We start from the raw sequence: 18,913 nt of genomic DNA, 5'->3' as shown, positions 1-18,913 counted from the left end.
AGAGGTCAGTGAGACCATAGGAGATTAAATGTTAGAGAGGAGAATTAGAGAGATGTGAGATAGAACCTTGGGGGTGGGGATCCAGAAGTGAGATGGGGTAGCGGAGGGAAGGGGCAAGAGGAGGGTGGAGGCAGCAGGGGAAGAGTTGCTAGGTGAAAGAAAGAGGACAAAGGAGATGGTCAATAATTGAAATATGGTTACACTTTTTCTTTAAAGGAATAACAATGTTATAGGGAGGAGGGGCATCATTATAAATGGGGTAACGCAGTACAATGTCAAAGGACCTGGATATGGATCGGTAAGTGAAACAGTGGTCCTAGACCATACTAGCCATACTCAGTACTACTCTGAAATGTGTCTATGAAGTTAATTCATACAGCCGAAAACAATTACTACAAAGGCGCATTCAACAAGCGAGAGCTCACAGTTTCAAAGAGGCGACCCAGAATATTATATAGCCACTGAGAACAGGGGTAGGCCCCATACTGTAGGGATACCAGCCTTGTTGTGAATTTACGTCGGATCCCATTAGTCTTAATGTTTTGAATCATTTTTCTTAATGCATTTTTGATGATCTTTGCTTTCATTTTTCATCTTACACATGAGCACTTAATTTCACTTCTTTCTGTGGCCAAGAAAAAGCCCATAAAAATAATAGTGTAGGGGCGTGGCCAAGATGGCGGCGGAGTAGGACGTGACTCCCAGTCCCTCCGGCGCCGCCTAGAACAAAGCTTTGTAAATCGCCCTTACCTGTGCCCATCCACGCGGTCTGCAGTGCCCGCTGAGATGCACGTGTTATCCTGCTTCCAGCGGAACCTTCATTTTGGAGGTTCGAGACGGCAACCCGCCTCCACCGGCAGCGAGGCCTAAAGTTGGGTCGGCCGCGTGAGCGGCGACACTGAAGCCGTGGGTGTCACGTGGCCTGGAGCCGTGGAGCTGTACCAGAGCGGTCGGCGCAACCTGGGAAGAGCCAAGCCCCCATGCCGGACCGCGGCCTCCCGCTGGGTGCCTGAAACTGCCGCGGTGCTCCCGCTTGCAAAATGCGGTAGAGTGGCCCGGGCGAAGACGGCGGAGACCGGAGGTGAGGGGGTTTGGGGCGCTCGCCTGACGGCTGGGGACCGGTCCGCGGTTTGGTGGACTGGGAAAGGCCCGCACCCCCTGTGGGGCTGACTGCTGACACACAGGTCCCCCCTAGCAACCGCATTTGCGGCGCCTGGACTGCCTGCAGACCACGACTCCCTAAGCGGGCCTAGCGTAGAGGCTCCTGAGACAGTGGGTGGGGAGAAAAGGTAGCGAGACGGTCATAGTGACACCCCCTTCCCGGGGCCAGACACCAGGGGCCAGCAACTGAGGCCCAGAGCAAAGAGTTGCCCACGTCGGACCCGAGAATCCCCACGGCCTGAGGGGGACCCACATATACCAGTGCAGGGACGCCTACAGCGGTCTCCTGGGGGTGGGGAGTCGGGCCTAGGAACCCTCGGACTACGCACATACCCAGCAGAGAGGAGGCCGTACTAGCGACCTGAGAGGTGGCCGTAGCTGAGGGGCGTGAGACGTGGAGGAGCGGTCCACTGGTGAGACCGGGCCAGCTCCCCCTCCGGTGGCGGCGACAGATCAAGAACAGGCCCGAGGGCTCTGGTGACTCAGGGGCCCCGGCAGACGTTGCCTGGAGGAGGTCTTGCCTTAGACAGCGATAGGGACGCCCCCCGCAGGAGGTGTGAGCATCGAGTGTGGAGCACTCCATATCGGCCTGGGGGTCGGCGGGCAAAGCGTTAGGAAGACCGCAAGGGTGCTGCGAGGGCCTAGCTGACCCCCTCAGAGGTCTCGCCTGTGGTCTCGTGATCCTGCGGGCAGTGCCTAATGCCTTGACTGCGAGATCTTAGTGGACTACCTCGTGGCTGGTGGTGAAGCGGTGAGGGTTACGCCTCTCAGCGGTGTGGCAGGGCTCCAGAGGCGAGGCTCGCGGGGTGGCCAGGAGTGAGTTGAGAGAGCAGAAGCAAAGAGAGGGATTTCTGGACACTTGCCCTTCGACAGAGATCCCTCCCTGGGACGGCCAGTGGTCGGGCTGATGGCTTGGGGTGCCCCCTTAATGGCCTCCAATAGGGGCAAGAAAGACAAGGTCCCCAAAGACACGCTGCCAAAACCTGGGAATGGGAGCCCGGGCCCGGCAGCGGCACAGGCAACACAGCTGGATGATGTGGAGGCACCGGCCACAAAGGCCTTCATGCTGGAGCTCTTTGCGGCCATCAAAGCGGACATCCTAGAGGTACGCTCTCAGCTCTCCTCAGACTTGCGCGAAATGAGGCGAGATGTCGACTCCATTGGGGGAGCGAGTGGTGACTCTGGAGGATCACGATGTGGGCACTGCCGACGAGCTGCACCACCTCCAGCAGGATGTTATCCATCTGACGGAGCAGAATCTGGACCTGCAGGCGCAGCATAGAGGACCTAGTAAACCGCTCAAGGAGGAACAACATCCGAATCCGGGCAGTGCCTTGGAAAGGTGAGGGTGAGAGTCTCCGTAAATACGTGACAGAGCTGTTCAGACAGATTCTTAGTGAAGGGGACGACTTTGAGCTCCAGCTGGACAGGGTTCTTAGAGTTGGTCTGCCGAGAGGGGCACAGGTTCCACCACCAGACATCCTGGTCTGTGTCCACAATTTCCAGATAAAAGAACAGATCCTGTGCAAAGCACGAGACCTCGCCACCATCCAATTTCGTGGGCACCAACCCGCCCTCTTCCAAGATCTAGCGGCCTCCACTCTCATCAAGCGCTGCTGCTTCAAGCCAATCACCTCATATTTGAGGGAGCATGGCATCCCTTACTCTTGGGGTCACCCATTCCGCATCCTTTTCAAGCACAAGGGGAAGCTCCTGCGGCTACGCTCATTAGATGCGGCATTCGAGGCGTTGGGTCTGGAGAAATCGGAACCTACAACAAGTGTGGCCGGTTCTCCTCGCTGGTGGTGCAGGTGCTCCAGCGAATGGCAGACGGTGGGAAGATCACCACCGATGGGAGGCCTAATGGAAAGAGAAGCGGCTGTCTCCTCCGTGGCACTGGTGACTTACAGCGAGCCAGTAACATGAAATACATATGAGTGGCCAGGTTAAAATTGTAGGGTGGTGCCGGGAGGGGCTGGTGGGAGGTGGGACTGTAGTATTCATTCTTCTCGCTCCCAAGGTTGGACGGTGCCATGCATCAGGGATGGGTGCGGAAATGTATGTTCTGTCACATACTGACTTTCCTTCTATTGGTTTGTTGGGGGGGTTGAGGGAGGGGGTTGAGGGGGAAGTCTCGGGGGAGTTGTTATGCAGGTTGTTTGAGGCTTGGGGGGAGGGTGGGTGGGAAGTCATGTTGGCGGCTTTTCTTTTTGGGGATTTTTATTTCTTTATGCACTGAAGATGGCTGCTTGAATCGATGTTCGCTTAAGGATATTGACCGGGCTCTGGTTCGTTGGGCCTCCTCCAGCCTTGATAAATCTGACGTTTCACTATTAAGGGTATGGCACCTATTTCAATAGCCAACTGGAACGTCAAGGGCCTAAACTCATCGCAGAAGCGAATCAAAGTATGGAAGTACATTGTAGACCATCACCTAGATATGATAGCCCTACTGGAAACCCACTTAGTCAGGGCAGACGAATTGCGCCTTAAGCACAAATTATTCCCCCTTATTTATAGATCCTCCGCTACCACAAAACACCGAGGGGTGGCCTTGCTTTTCCGCGCTGCGCTTCAGTTTCAATTGCTCGGGGTCCAGCAGGAAAGGGAAGGCCGATGGATTATGGTAAAAGGTGTTCTGGGGGGAAAGGGTCTGCACTTTTTTAGCGCTTTATGCTCCCAACACTGGCCAAACTCTCTTTCTTTCCGGCTTATTAGGGAAAATAACTGACTTTGTAGAAAGCCCCCTCCTTCTCCTGGGCGACTTCAATCTTATATGGCAAAAAGAACTGGACAGCACACACACACAGAGATCAGATGCGGGGACATTCACAGGGAAGACACAACAACACATTCAGGAACTGGGACTTCTGGACACTTGGTGGGCACTTTACCCACAAACACGAGGCTTTACATTCTTTTCCCACATCCATAGAACGTACTCTCGCCTGGACTACATTTTTATCAGCCAATCTCTGCGGGGCTCCCTCCAGGAAGCAAAAATGTTCCCCCTCGGTTTTGGACCACAGCCTGTGCTCGATTTGCCTGCAATAGCAAGGACCGGTACTGACCACCCCTAAATGGTATTTCCCACCTTCCCCTGTACGTGATAAGGAGTCATGCGTTAAGCTCCACATGGCCATTTACAGTTTCTTTGAAACCAACCCTCCAGAATACGCATCTGAATTTACTAATTGGGATGCCCTGAAAGCGGTGCTTCGGGGCGAATGCATCGCCCTCAATTCCGCCCTAAATAAACAACACGCTCGGGAGCGCGAAACACTTGAGGCTGAACTTACAGCTGTAGAGCTCTCCCACAGGACAGACCCCACACGACAAAAGCAACAACAACTTACTGCCCTCAGAGGCAAACTCCAAGCTATCTACTCCAATAGGACGGAACTCAACCTCCTTAAGCTTCGGCAGCTTTCGTACACTCAGGGCAACAAAATAGGCAAACACTTAGCGCGCCAACTAAGGGATAAAAGGGAAATAGAATACATTGGAGGGATCCTTGACCCGTCTGGCCAGATCGCCCACGGGGATGAAGAAAAGGCTGCTGCATTCGGTTCCTTCTATGAGGACCTCTATGCAGGGGAATCCCAGAATAGCGACGCCCAACAGGCGTTCCTTGACTCTTTAGCGTTTCCGCAGGTCTCCGCAGAATGGAATGCCCGGCTTACAGCTCCCATAACATTTGCTGAAGTCACTTCGGCGATCTCCTTACTGAAAACTAATAAAGCCCCAGGTCCCGACGGCTATACAGCACTCTTTTATAAAACATTTGCCCCTGAACTTTTTCCCCACCTGGTCTCTCTTTTCAACGCAATGGCAGACGAAAGTAGGACGGCCAGCACCATGGCAGAGGCTATGATCTCAGTCATACCCAAACCAGGAAAGGACCCGCAGTGCCGCGCCTCTTACAGGCTGATCGCACTGCTCAACTTATATGCCAAACTTTACTCTTCAATCATCGTCAAGAGACTGAACGACCTCATGCCACTTCTCATCCACCCGGATCAGTCAGGTTTTATCAAAGGGAGACAGACGCACGACAACACTCACCGGATTGTGCACCTCATAGAAAAAGCCAACAAACTCCATATCCCGGCAATCCTGGTGGGCCTCGACGCGGAAAAGGCCTTTGACCGGGTCAACTGGTCTTTCCTTTTCAGGGCGCTGTCTGCCTTTGGATTTCCGCCCACATTTCTCGCCATGGTGCAGGTGAACTATCGTGCCCCTGTCTCGAGAGTGGTGGTCAATGGGGCCCACTCGGACCCCTTCAAGCATTCCCGGGTGACCCAACAGGGTTGCCCCCTCTCTCCACTCCTCCTCTCCCTTAGCATCGAACCCTTGGCGATTGTGGTATGGCAGAACCCAGACATCAAAGGCATTCCTTTCGCTGGAGACTCTCATAAAATCTCTCCATTCGCCAATGACATCCTCTTGTTCCTTACAGAGTCAGAGAGCTCCCTACCAGGCCTTCATACGGAGTTAACTCGTTTTGAGGCACTGGCGGGCTTCAAGGTAAACTCTGGGAAATCCTTCATTCTCAACCTCTCCCTCCCCTTGGAACGAGCTGCTCAACTTTGCTCATCGACCCCGCTCGCTTGGGCTGCTAAGTCGCTCCAGTACCTAGGGGTGTCTTTGACCCCGACGCTCCAGGGGCTCTTCAGAACCAACTTTTCCCCCCTCCTCGCCCACATTCAGGCAGATCTGGCGAAGTGGAAACCACTCTTCCTTTCCTGGCTGGGCCGTATCCAGGCAATCAAGATGACACTTGTGCCCAAACTCCTCTACCTTTTCCAAGCTCTTCCCATCGGCTTGGACTCTGACTTTTTCCAGAGACTCAAAACCATGATTTCACGCTTTATTTGGCAAGATGGCCAAGCGCGCTTTTCCTTTTCCCATCTTTGTCGCCCCCGCTTTGGTGGGTGGGGTAGGTCTACCGGACATCCAGATGTATTATAAAGCGGCCAAATTACGAGTGCTGGTCGAGTGGACCCAGAAAGATTCTGAAAAAATTTGGCTCCACATGGACCGAAGCATCACGGGCAGGACTATTTGGGACCTGACCTGGCGTCCCCGCAGAGATAGACCTCCGAACACTTACCTAAGCACTCCGACACACACAACGCTAAAGGTATGGGACACCGTCTATGGCGATGATAGGTGGACCACCTTCCCCTCCCCCTACACCCCGATTCACCACACGTCCTCCTTCCCTCCTGCTCTCCATGAGGGGCCCTTCGACTCCTGGAAACAGGGCGGCTGTTTAGAGCTAATCCACCTGTTCCGGGACGGCGAACCTCTCACTTTCAAAGAATGCCAGGACAAATTTTACTTACCAGATTCAGAAGCTTACCATTATACTCAGCTCATACACTGGGCCCTACACCCCCACTTCAGGGACGCAGCTACACGTCCTCCGACCAAATTTGAAACGTTTCTCGCCAAATCTTCTTCAATGAGGGGAGTGATCTCCTTTATATACGCATTGCTGCTCAAAACCACTACCTCGCCAAGACCCAGATATATGGGAATGTGGGAAGACCTCCTGCAACGCTCCATATCCGAAAAAGAGTGGACCCACCTGTTGGTGGATACCAACCGCTTCAATCACTCTGTTGCACTTAGAGAGGACCACCTCAAAACTATGATGGACTGGTATCTCCACCCTTCCAAACTCCGGCGAATGTTCCCCAACACCTCGGATAGATGCTGGAGGGGGTGTGCCCAACTGGGTGATTTTTGACATATATGGTGGGACTGCCCCTCTATTAGACCTTATTGGGAGGAAATCCTGGCGCACATAAAGGAAATGCTAGGATACCATATTCCTACTGACATAGCGGGGATTTTGCTGGGGCTGCGCGACCCGTCTCTACTGCACCAGACCCGGGCGGACAAAATAATTGTGTGGCTCTGCATCGGAGCAGCCAAGGTCTCCCTAGCGTCAGCTTGGAAGAGGAAAGAGGCCCCAGTTATCTCCCTCTGGCAACTCCTGAGCCTAGAGCGGATGGCGGACTTCTTCAGAGATGATTTTAAAAACTTTGAGTTCAGATGGGGTTCGCTAGTAGCTTTCCTTTCCCGGGGACTCCCGTCTGCGGTTTGTCCCCCCACCATTAGAGCTCTACATTTTCCAAATATGAGTGGTGCACAACGCTGCTACGCTAATCCATCTAAGTTTTGTTCTATTTCCTCTTTTTCCTTATTTGCTGTCATTTGTTTTAGCCGCTGCTGCCACCATGAAGGGAGGGGGTGGGTGGGAGGGCAGGGATGGGGATTTGTTTGCCTCTTAAAGTGCAAGGTTTGCCTCCTGTTGAGGCAACTCAGTCAAAGCCAGTCTGCTGCGCCTCTATTAGCAGTCATTCGGGGGATTTATTCTAACTAATGCTCGAACCAGGAAGCTGTTCCGCTGGTGTCTGAAACCATGCACCATATGGTGGGGCTCCCCCGCTGTTTCAGCAGCCGAGATCCTTCGATGTCTGACGACCTGCAATGGGGAGCCCTCCATTTGTGATGTCTTGTGGTTGCTTTCTATAGTTGCCTTCCATAATTGTCCTGTCGTCATTACGCATGCTCTCCTCCCCTCAAGAGACCTTTGGTTCTGGCTATGATTGTCAACGCACTGTGTATTATTGTATACCTCGATAAAAATATTTTTGACAAAAAAATAATAGTGTATGTTGCTTGATATGCCTTTATATATATTGTTCATTCTATGAATTGAAATAAGGATTGAATAAATTGATGGCTAAATAATATTCTGGGTGGCCTCTTTGAAACTGTGAGCTCTCTCTTGTTGATTGCGCCTCTGTAGTTATTGTTTTTGGCTGATGTTATATGGGCTGCTGGAAGTGTTGGACAGAGGTGATATGGGACAGCAGGGGAGGTCAGTGGTGAAAAGGGGCATCTGGAGGGAGTCTGACCTGGGCCAGATTTGAGATATGACAGAGAGAGGTATGGGCAGAAGGTGTCATGGACCAATGAGAGGAGGGCTGAAAGAAATGGCATTGCACCGCAGGGTGTCAGAGATGAGACATACAGCAGGAGTAGGAGGCTAGAGGTGAGACAGTTCTATGGGGAGTAAGGGGCCAGAGGAGACCCAGGGCAAATCGGAAGAGGTGAGCCCGAGTTGAGTTGGGGCAGCTGGAGGAGGGAGAAGGAAGAGGCCAGAAGTGAGAAAGGACAGCAGATGGGTATGTGTCAAATGTGAGCTGACAGCTGTGAGAAGGGACAACAGGTAAAGGGGACAAGGAGTGAGATTGGACAATTGTGGGCTAAAGGTGTGAAAGGGCAGCGGGGTTACTGGGTCATAGGTGAGAAGGGACCAAAGATCTCAGTTGGGCAGAGGAGTAAACGGGGTAATGGAATGAAGTGGTCCAGATGGGACATTGGCAATATAAGAAATTGGGATAAGAAGAGTACAGGACTATTGTTGGAGGCAAGGCCAAAATTGACACCGAGCAATGGGCTAGAGGTGAGACTGGACATCTAGAGAGTGGGTCCAAGGTGAGGCAGGTCAACAGGGACTGCCTCAATGTGAGATGGGGATAGAGGTGCAGTACCAGCCACCAGAGGTTTAAAAGTGGTGGAGACAGGGGCAAGAGAGATATAGGCAAGTGTTCAAAAGGTGACTTGGGCAGCCAAGGACTCATTTGAGGATAATGAGTGGGGGACAGGATCTATAGGTGAAAAAGATGGTATAGGGAGAGGGTTCAGAGGAAATACATGTCAGTGGATGAGGGGCACAGAGTTGAGAATGCTACAGGGACCGGGGACCAGCAAAGGAGGCTGGAGGAGAGATGGAACAGCGGGGGGAGAGGCTGGAGGTGAAATGGGACCTCATGGGGAGCGAGGGATCTGATGTGAGACATGGATGTGGGTGGAATGGAAGCGATGAAAATGGGAGAGAGGAGGGCCAGAGGTAAGACAGTTCAAAAATAGGATAGTGTAGCAATAATGAAAGCAAGCCAGCAGGTGGAGGAGTCAGAGGTGAGAAGAGACGTATGTGCAGGGGGGCCAGAGGTGACACACAACAGCGCAGGAGCACTCTAAAAGAGACACAATGCAGCATCAGAGGAAGGTTGACCAGAGTTGACACAGGGCTGCATATAGAAGCTGGACACAGGGGGCAAACAGGGAGGGGGGCCTGAGCGGGTCCATGAATGAGTAGAGGGTGATAGACGTTGGACAGAGGAGATGCAGGGCTATGTGGGGAGCAAGACCAGAGGTGAGGTACAGTTTTTGAATGGGGGACCAGGGGTGAGAGGGAACAGGGGGAGGGAGATGAGAGATGAGTCAAGATAACTAACAGAGGCTAGAGGTGAGATGGGGCTACTTGGGTAAAGAATAAAATAAGACATAGGTATAACGTGAAAGCCATCCAAAGGGTAAAGGTATGGAGGGGGATTTGGGTGGATGTAAGATTGAACGGTGGGAAAAGGATGGTCAGGGGGCACAGGACAGGTGAAATTAGACAGCAGAGGGAAGAGGCAAGAGGTGAAGGGACAATGGAGGAAGGGCTGCCAGAGATTACATGAAACAGCTGAGGATATGAGAGAGGCAAGCCAGAGGTGCTACAAGGCAGTAGAGGTGTGCCACATAAGTTATAAAGTGGGATGAACTGCATTGGTGATGGTCAGAGGAAACAGAAAGAGTGTTAAGAAGTGACAAGGGACTTCCATGGATGGGGCTAGAGGTGAGAAAGAGCCCTCTAGAAATCCTCTGCACATTAAAGTGTGTGTAAAGAGCTGCTTTATTGAGACAGGTGTGCATAACATCATCAAAACTCTTGCCAAACCACTATGGAGAATAACATTAAGGCCATAGTGGCCATCACCTGAGTATGGCCACAGCCGAGTGACAAGGTGAGCCGGACTGGGCGACTGACGGCCTGAACACTGAGGAGGTTTGTTTTTGAGGTTCCGGCCACCATGTGGAAAAATCAAGACGGCAGGCGGAGTTCCCTGGCGGGCAGTCAGCCCCAGGGAGAACCACACACGACAAGTTGCTGACCCCCTGGGGAGCCGAGCTCAAATGGCAGCATGACATGGAAGAGGACTCCTGGCAGAACGACTCGACAAGGCGCGCTGCCTGTGCCTAGAGGCAGTAAGCACCCATAATGCTACTTACCCCGGCAGCATAGAAGCACTGTGCCCAGTCCCTGTGGTGCCCTGAGAGGTGAGGCGGAGCCCATGCAAGTGGACAACAGGTGGAGGAGGTAACTCGTACGTTGCCCAGGTGATCCCCTTTTGATTGCTGCCTCTCCTGCATTCCTTAACCAGGCTAACCCTTGGAGCTCCTCCCTGGTCTAGGTACTGTAGAGGGCTGCGCAGAGAAAAGAAGATTGCAGGTAGAGTTCCCTGAAGGGTGGCCAGCCCCAGGGAGAACCCCACAGGGTAAGCTCCTGATCCCCTGGTGAGGTGAGCCCGACAGTCGGCGCAACATGGGAGAGGGCTCTTGACATATCGCCCGACAAGGCATGCTGCCTGGTACAGGCGATAAGCACCCATCTGGCCATACTATGCCAGTGGCATAGAATCACAGTGCCTGGTCCCTGCAGCGGCCTGTGAGGTGAGGGGGAGCCCTTGAGAGTGAATAGCAGGCAGAGGAGGTGGCTCATACTGTGCCTTGATGGTCCCTTACTGCTTGTCAGCTCCTCTGAATTTAATTGAATTTGGCATTTGTAAAGCGTTACTGTCACTGTCAAGGTAGCATCCTGGTGCTAGGCGGTGCAAAATAACCAGAAGTTATAGCTAATTAATGAATGACATGTGGAGTCCGAAGCCGTAAAAGCCACTTCTTCAGTCATTTCCGGAAGAGGAGTTTTGATTCAATGTGTCTCAATTTCATAGCAAGCTGGCTCCAGGCATTACTCCCTAAAAATGCAATAGATCTGTCTCCTTTAGTCTTGAGCCTAAAAGCAGGAGGTTTAATAAGATTTTCAGATGAGGGAGGATCTCAGGGACCGAGGGATAGTATAATGAGTTAATCTTGCAGTGAAATACTTTTGCCCTACTGCTCTGTAGGCTCTAAAAGTAAGCAGAATGATTTTAACCACATCCATACTCAGGATGGCTCTAGGCTGTCATGAGTCACGGTAGTCGTGTGCTCATGACGGCCGGGAGCCGTCGAACATTGCCGCTCCGCCCACATACGATATATTCCCCGCCTGTGCGGGAGAATTAATCAGTGGGCAGAGTTCTGATGGCTCCCGGATGTCAAGAGTACACGCCTACTGTGACTCGAGATGGCCCGGAGCCATCCTGGGTACCTGAGTGCCACACCAAGCCCCACCCCCCCTCCCTCGCACCGCGGCACAATTTTCTGCACGGCGAAGGGGTTAAAGAGGACTCTTGTGGATTGGCAGCCAATGGAGAGATTTTAGGGCTGTTGAGGCTCATGAACAAGGTGGCAGTTTTTACACTAGCGTATCCGCTGTGCGTTGTACTACTTGCAGTTTGTGAAGAGTTTGTTTAGTGGTCTCTGCATATACAATATTACAATAGTCTAATCTGGATGTAATCAGTGCACATGCCACTGTTTTTCTTCCCGAAAGTTTTACCTCCCCTGGCTTATCATTAGCAATCCTCCCCAGTCCAGGTACCGTTGAGGTGGCTGAATGGGGAGAGCATTAAAGGGCCCGACTCAGGGGCGGCTGGACTTAAGGGCGAGGTGAGTGTTGCCCCCCTAACAATAAACAAAAAAACATGGAGTTGCTAATGAAAGGCTTCATAGTGCTTTGTTTCAGGCAGTAAGGAGCTTGAAATCGTTTTTTTTTACCAGCTGGATAAGTGAACACAGCTGCGCATGTACCAGCTACCGGGCGAGAGAATACTCGCCCTGGAGGCACAAAGCAGTGTTGTGTCATCAGGGTGGTGGACGTGGCATTTTCAATGCCATTGCATTTGCTTGATTCTGTTGTCAATGCCTGCGACCATGGGCGGGATCTACGTAACACCTGAGACAAAGGAGACCGGGCTGATTAGGTGTCAGCAAACATGCGAGCCCTTCCCCAACCCCATACATTGGTATGCCTGTGTTTCAGAGGCCGTGCTGAAGGAGGAGGGGCCCGCAGTGTATTTGGCAGTTGATACACTGGAGGGAAGAAGACATAACGGGTGAAGAGGTTCTACAATGGCTTTGCAGCTTGGGAACCTTTTCCTGTGTGATTTGAAGTTCTGAGTCCGACCCTGAAGACTACAGCTACTGTCCTTGTTATAGTAATGTTGCGGGTCTGACCCACCCCCAAAACAACCTCCTAGTCCTATCAAATAATTATAGTGGTGCCACGCATGTGCAGAAAAAACAGCGCTGGTACATTTGTGTGGCAAAGGGCAAGGCCACATATCTCGCTCCGCGCTGCAGCATTTCACAGCAGTCAACTAAACAGACCCCTCTGTATGACTCTGTGAAATCTCTTTCCAGGTCCGTTGAGCAGTTGAGCCCCCCACAACCCCCTTCAACTTGATATTCAGAAAAATGTCGAGGTCTTGCAGTCCCCCTTCAATTGCTGTCGATCTTTCTTTTGCAGAAAAAGTTTAACATATTCTGGGTATAAGAAGAGAAACCAGTTTATTATGCCCCTTGTTAACCAATGTGCTGAGTATGTTACGGGCCTGCTTTTGTAATGTACAACTGGTATGGGAACATAATGTCTAATTTGGCTGCACTTATTTACAATTTCGTTTTTTTAACGCTCCCTTAATTTACAACAGCCAATGCAGTATTTTAAGTACTCTTTTAGAATTATTCTATATGAATAACGTGCATGCAGGGGGATTTGTGAACCAATAATGAATGGTCTCATTATCAGTCTGCACTTCATAAAAGGGGTTATTTTCAATTAGTGCTCTTCAAACTGCAAAGTTCTTGTGACCTCGTAAAAAAAAAAGAAGATGTATGGCAAGACTATTTGAAGCATCTATCATTTCGATATAGTAGGCTGAGTAGATGGTTTGATGGGGAGCATGTGTAGATGAGTTGAGGCTACCTAGATTGGTGCGTGGAAAGATGCATGAATAGACGTACGAATACATGGATGGATAATGAGAGATCTGCTGGGGTGGCTAGAAGCTCTTGTGATTCACCAGTGGTGAAAGGACACATAGATGGATGGGAGGGCAGAAGAGTTACAGGAGAGTGTGTCCAGAAGGATGAGTGGATATATACATGAATGAATGGATGAATGCCCCATATGATGGACAAGTGAATGGATGATTTTCTAATGAATGGATACATGGATGGATGGGTGGGTGGGTGAGTGAATGGGAGAGTCTCTAAAAGAATGTATGTATGTATGCATGAACAGATGAATGCAGTCAGTGTATGATGGAAACAAGAATAAATTCATGGGGGGGATGATTGGGTAAATGATGCATGGGCTGAACGCCCTTATGTCGGCCGGACTTGCATGCTACATAAAATTCATCCCCAGGTTTTATGCCTCACCACTTACAAACTTCACCAGCCACCACTGGGGGCCATTGGACACAGTGGTGGCGAGCCCAGAAGAGGGGCGACGCTAGAGCGATTGGCAAAGCACAAATGAAAAAGGGGCCAGATCTGGACGCAAGTAGGCCTAGAGTCACTATCTGAGTGTGATTGTCTGGCACAGTAGCTCTAGCGCCCATAGAGTAGGAGCCTGATCAGACTGGGCAGGCCGCCTTCTATTTGAGACCCCAAGTGGAACTGTAAGCACATAGTGGGTCGGGTCCCCCGAGAAGCCTTCAGATTACAATGCTGGGGCATGAGATGGCGATTCGTTTGGGGGGCTCAGAGTGCTACAGTGAGATTGTAGGCCTAATAGAACTTTATCACTTGCTGATGGTTAGTAGTTGACAATCATGGGGCACACTAGGACCAAAACAGACAAGGCAGTTTTGCTGGCTCGCTCCCTTTTGCCTCCATTGGACAGCTCTCCAGCTAAGACCATGGACACCAATGTGCTCTTCTGGGGAAACACCCCACTGGACAAACTTAACCTAATCCTGCAGGAAATATGGGAATCAGGTGATGGAGCAACGACTCGGAGCCATCACCACGGATGCGTGACTGTTAAAAGATGACCATCGCAAGTTATTCCAACAGGGTCAAGGCCACTGAACTATTTATTTATTTATTTATTTATTTCATTTCTAAAGCGCTACAGCTACCCAACAAAGGGTTTCCCGGCGCTGATGATTCAGTGCATTAAGACAGTCAGGTTTCTAGATGTTAAACAGCCAAGTTTTTAAGGCCTTCCTGAATTTCAGGTGATTAGTTTCATGCCTAAGAGTCAATGGAAGAGTGTTCCAGAGGGAGGGTCCAAGGTATGAAAAAGATCTGCCGCCCATTCTCGCCAGCCTGATTTTAGGGATCACAAATTGGTTGGCTGTAGCTGAACGAAGGGTACGGGATGGACGGTAGGGCTGAACAAGGTTTTGTAGGTATTTGGGTGCCTTGTTGGTTGAAATCCTGTGCATAAGGCATAAGGATTTAAATTTTACCCGATTCTCGATTTTTAGCCAGTGCAATTCGCGGATATACTTGGTGGTAGGTGTGGAGATGGGGATTTTCCACAGCAATCTTGCGGCGGCATTTTGCACCGTCTGTAATCGTCGGGTAATGGCCTTGTTGGCCCCGAGATACAGCACATTGGCGTAATCGAGCCTGGAGGTTATCAATGCATTGATGACTGATTTTTGGGTATGTTTAGGCAACATCCAACAGATTTTCTTCAACCACTTTAGAATTGCAAAGCAAGTGGATGATGTCTTCGTAGCTTGTTGTTTAAGACTTAGTGATTCATCGATGATGACTCCGAGATTACGGGCTGATTTGACTGGGATCGGGGGTGTACCCATCACATCAGGCCAGTGCTGGGGTCCCCAGAGTTCCTTGTTTTTGCCCAAAACAAGTAACTCTGTTTTCTCGCCATTAAGTTTGAGAACATTTTTTCTCATCCACTCAGCGATGTTAGTGAGGCCAGTTTTTAGTGACGAGGTGTTGTTGGGATCCGAAGATGATAAAGAGAAAATAAGCTGGGAATCGTCGGCATACGAGAACATGAGTAGACCAGACTTTTCTATCATTTTGGCCAGTGGACTCATGTAAACATTGAAAAGCAGTGGGCTCAATATAGAGCCCTGCGGAACTCCATGTTTAAGGGTCATAGTATCAGAGCATGCTGATTGGGAAAAAACTTGGAAGGTGCGTTGTTCTAGCAGAGATTTAATCCAGTTGCAAGCGGCGCCCCTGATACCGGTGGCGTGAAGGGTTTGCTCAAGTACAGCATGTGACACAGTATCAAATGCTGCACTGAGATCCAGTAGCAGCAAAGCAACCGTTTCTCCGCGGTCTAACAGTCGACGGATATTCTCAGTTACGCCCAACAGAGTCGTTTCCGTAGAGAATCCTGTGCGGAATCCTGACTGATGAAGAGGTAATAGATCATGGGTGGTAATGAAATCAGTGAGGACTCTGTGCACATGCTTTTCCAGTATCTTTGCAAAGGTAGGCAGCAGGGAGATAGGCCTAAAGTTGGATGGCAAGTTGGGATCAGTTCCAGCTTTTTTCAGTAAAGGGTGGATCATTGCATGTTTCCACTCTTTAGGTACGATTTCTTCCTGTAGTGATTTGTTAAGAAGGTTGGTAATTATCACTAGGGCTTTATCATTTAATTTTTTCAGGATGGAACACGGTAGTGGATCATTTGGCGAGCCTGATTTGATGGAATTCAAAAGTTTTCGAACCAGGTCTAAGTCAAGCAACGGCCATTTATCTAGAATGGCTGGAGGTGTTACATCCTGTGGGGATATAAAGGAGGACAGTTCTGTTTCCATGGGAGTGATGGGGATTGAAGTATTAATTTCAAGGCCAATATTAATAGAAAGTGGGTTTACTCTGGACTTGTCAATTTCCTTTGTGGTTTGTTCTATACCCTGATAGATCTTGTCGACTTTTTCTACAAAAAAAGTTGCAAGAGTGTCACATTGTAATTTGTTTAGATCTGGGGGAGATTGTAATGTGAGAGAACCAGCTAGTTCTCTTACAGTTTTAAAAAGTGTTTTGGACTGGCATAAGGCTTCAGTAATTGTCGTGCAGGCATATTCAGCTTTAGTTTTGGCACAGAGCCTCTGATAGTTTGAGAGTTTATTTTTATAGGCCAATTTGGACTCAGGACAGTAGGATTTCCGCCAATGACGTTCTGCAGTTTTGCATATACTTTTTTCTTGTTTCAAAGTCTTAGTGAACCATGGCGCAGGGGGACGATGGGAGTTTTGTTTTAATTTAGTTTTGGGCAAAATGGAGTCAATGGCGTCTAAGAGCCAAGTTTGGACTGAAGTAGAAAACTCTTGTACTCTAGATTTAGTACAAGGAAGATGACCCTCGAGAAGGGAGTTAAGTTTTTCTAGATCAAGCTTTTTCCATTTCCTGATTAATTGGGTAGGAGTTGATGTTCTCACCCCATTTGAATTTTTTACAAGAAGGGAAAATTTAATCAGGAAGTGGTCAGACCAAGGCACTGGAGTAGCCGTGGGTCTAGATATGTCATTAAGGTTGGAGAGAATTGGATCCAACAAATGACCGGCTCTATGTGTAGGGTCAGAGTTCTTTAAGGTCAGGTTAAGGGATGCAAGATCTGTTTTAAAGTCGTTCACTATTGGGCAATCATCTTTCTCCAAATGGAGATTCATGTCTCCTAGAATAGTGAAACTGGCCATTTTCATAATTAGGGGTCCAAGAAGTTCTACAAAGTGAGATATCCATTTAGAGGCAGTTCCCGGTGGCCTATAAATGAGTACTCCCGAGAGAGTAAAGTTCGGTGTAAGTGAAAGTTTAAAAATTGCGCCTTCACAACCCTCACATGGGAGTTTGTTGAATTCGCAGTTATATCGCTTTTTAAAAATAATTGCTATTCCTCCTCCTGGTGGTTTTTCTCGATCAAGTCTGACAATTGCATAAGTTTCAGGGAGTGCCATAGCTACATCAGGTCCAGAGCTGTCTTGAAGCCACGTTTCAGTTAAAAAAACAGCATCGGGATCCTCATCCAAGAGTAAATTAAAGACTTCAGTTCTATGCTTAGGTAGTGAGCGACAATTAATACTAAGAAATAGAAACTGTTCTGAGGATATTTTATTATTGTTTATAGGGTTTCTAACCTGTAGGGCTTTAATTTGTACATGGTTAGTGGATAGGTGACAGTATTGGCATGTAGTTTTCTTTAAATAAGGGTCTATTATCCGGCAAGCAGAATTTCGAGAGGGACGAAGGGTTTGTAAATATTCCGAGGAATATTGTAGACGTAAGTGATTGATCGTGTTACTTTGTGTCTCAGTTATAGGAGGACATGTAACTAAGTCCCTAGTACCTGAAGGAAGAGATGCCATGGTGCTTGGTGCGTCCGAGGCGCGGACGAGCGCAGACGGGCTGACTCTGGCGTGACTCCGGCGCTGGCGAGGCGCGTCCACTGTACGCGTCCGCTGTCGCGGAGGATATCCGTATCCTTTTGTAGGAAAAGGCTAGAGCGCTCAACCAGCTCCGCCTCCCACTAAGATGTCTGCCGTGAGGAAACGCTACCCTTCTGCTCGGTAAACGGCCCTAAAATCGGCTGTTACTGGCGGAAAGTGCGCGGGGAGTATTTTGCAGGGGTGGGGTAAGTGCTAAAATTATTCTGAGGTGATTTATACAATTCGTGAATTTTAAAAATCGGCGTCTAAAAATGCAGCTCGTGTTACAGTGCAAAGCGTTAGTTATCAGCGACAATTGCACACACAGCCAAAGTAATCACAACAGTTGAATTCTACCTCCCGGCTCAAGCCTCAGGAGGGGTCCAAGATTAAATCAGGTAGCACCAGTGTCAGCGCATAGAATCTCGCGACTGAAATCCCTGGCCTCCTTTTGTAGGAAAAGGCTAGAGCGCTCAACCAGCTCCGCCTCCCACTAAGATGTCTGCCGTGAGGAAACGCTACCCTTCTGCTCGGTAAACGGCCCTAAAATCGGCTGTTACTGGCGGAAAGTGCGCGGGGAGTATTTTGCAGGGGTGGGGTAAGTGCTAAAATTATTCTGAGGTGATTTATACAATTCGTGAATTTTAAAAATCGGCGTCTAAAAATGCAGCTCGTGTTACAGTGCAAAGCGTTAGTTATCAGCGACAATTGCACACACAGCCAAAGTAATCACAACAGTTGAATTCTACCTCCCGGCTCAAGCCTCAGGAGGGGTCCAAGATTAAATCAGGTAGCACCAGTGTCAGCGCATAGAATCTCGCGACTGAAATCCCTGGCCTCCTTTTGTAGGAAAAGGCTAGAGCGCTCAACCAGCTCCGCCTCCCACTAAGATGTCTGCCGTGAGGAAACGCTACCCTTCTGCTCGGTAAACGGCCCTAAAATCGGCTGTTACTGGCGGAAAGTGCGCGGGGAGTATTTTGCAGGGGTGGGGTAAGTGCTAAAATTATTCTGAGGTGATTTATACAATTCGTGAATTTTAAAAATCGGCGTCTAAAAATGCAGCTCGTGTTACAGTGCAAAGCGTTAGTTATCAGCGACAATTGCACACACAGCCAAAGTAATCACAACAGTTGAATTCTACCTCCCGGCTCAAGCCTCAGGAGGGGTCCAAGATTAAATCAGGTAGCACCAGTGTCAGCGCATAGAATCTCGCGACTGAAATCCCTGGCCTCCTTTTGTAGGAAAAGGCTAGAGCGCTCAACCAGCTCCGCCTCCCACTAAGATGTCTGCCGTGAGGAAACGCTACCCTTCTGCTC

Source organism: Lissotriton vulgaris, chromosome 7, assembly GCF_964263255.1.
Source record: "Lissotriton vulgaris chromosome 7, aLisVul1.2, whole genome shotgun sequence".
In the NCBI taxonomy this organism is placed as follows: domain Eukaryota; kingdom Metazoa; phylum Chordata; class Amphibia; order Caudata; family Salamandridae; genus Lissotriton; species Lissotriton vulgaris.
This window is presented reverse-complemented; position numbering follows the sequence as displayed.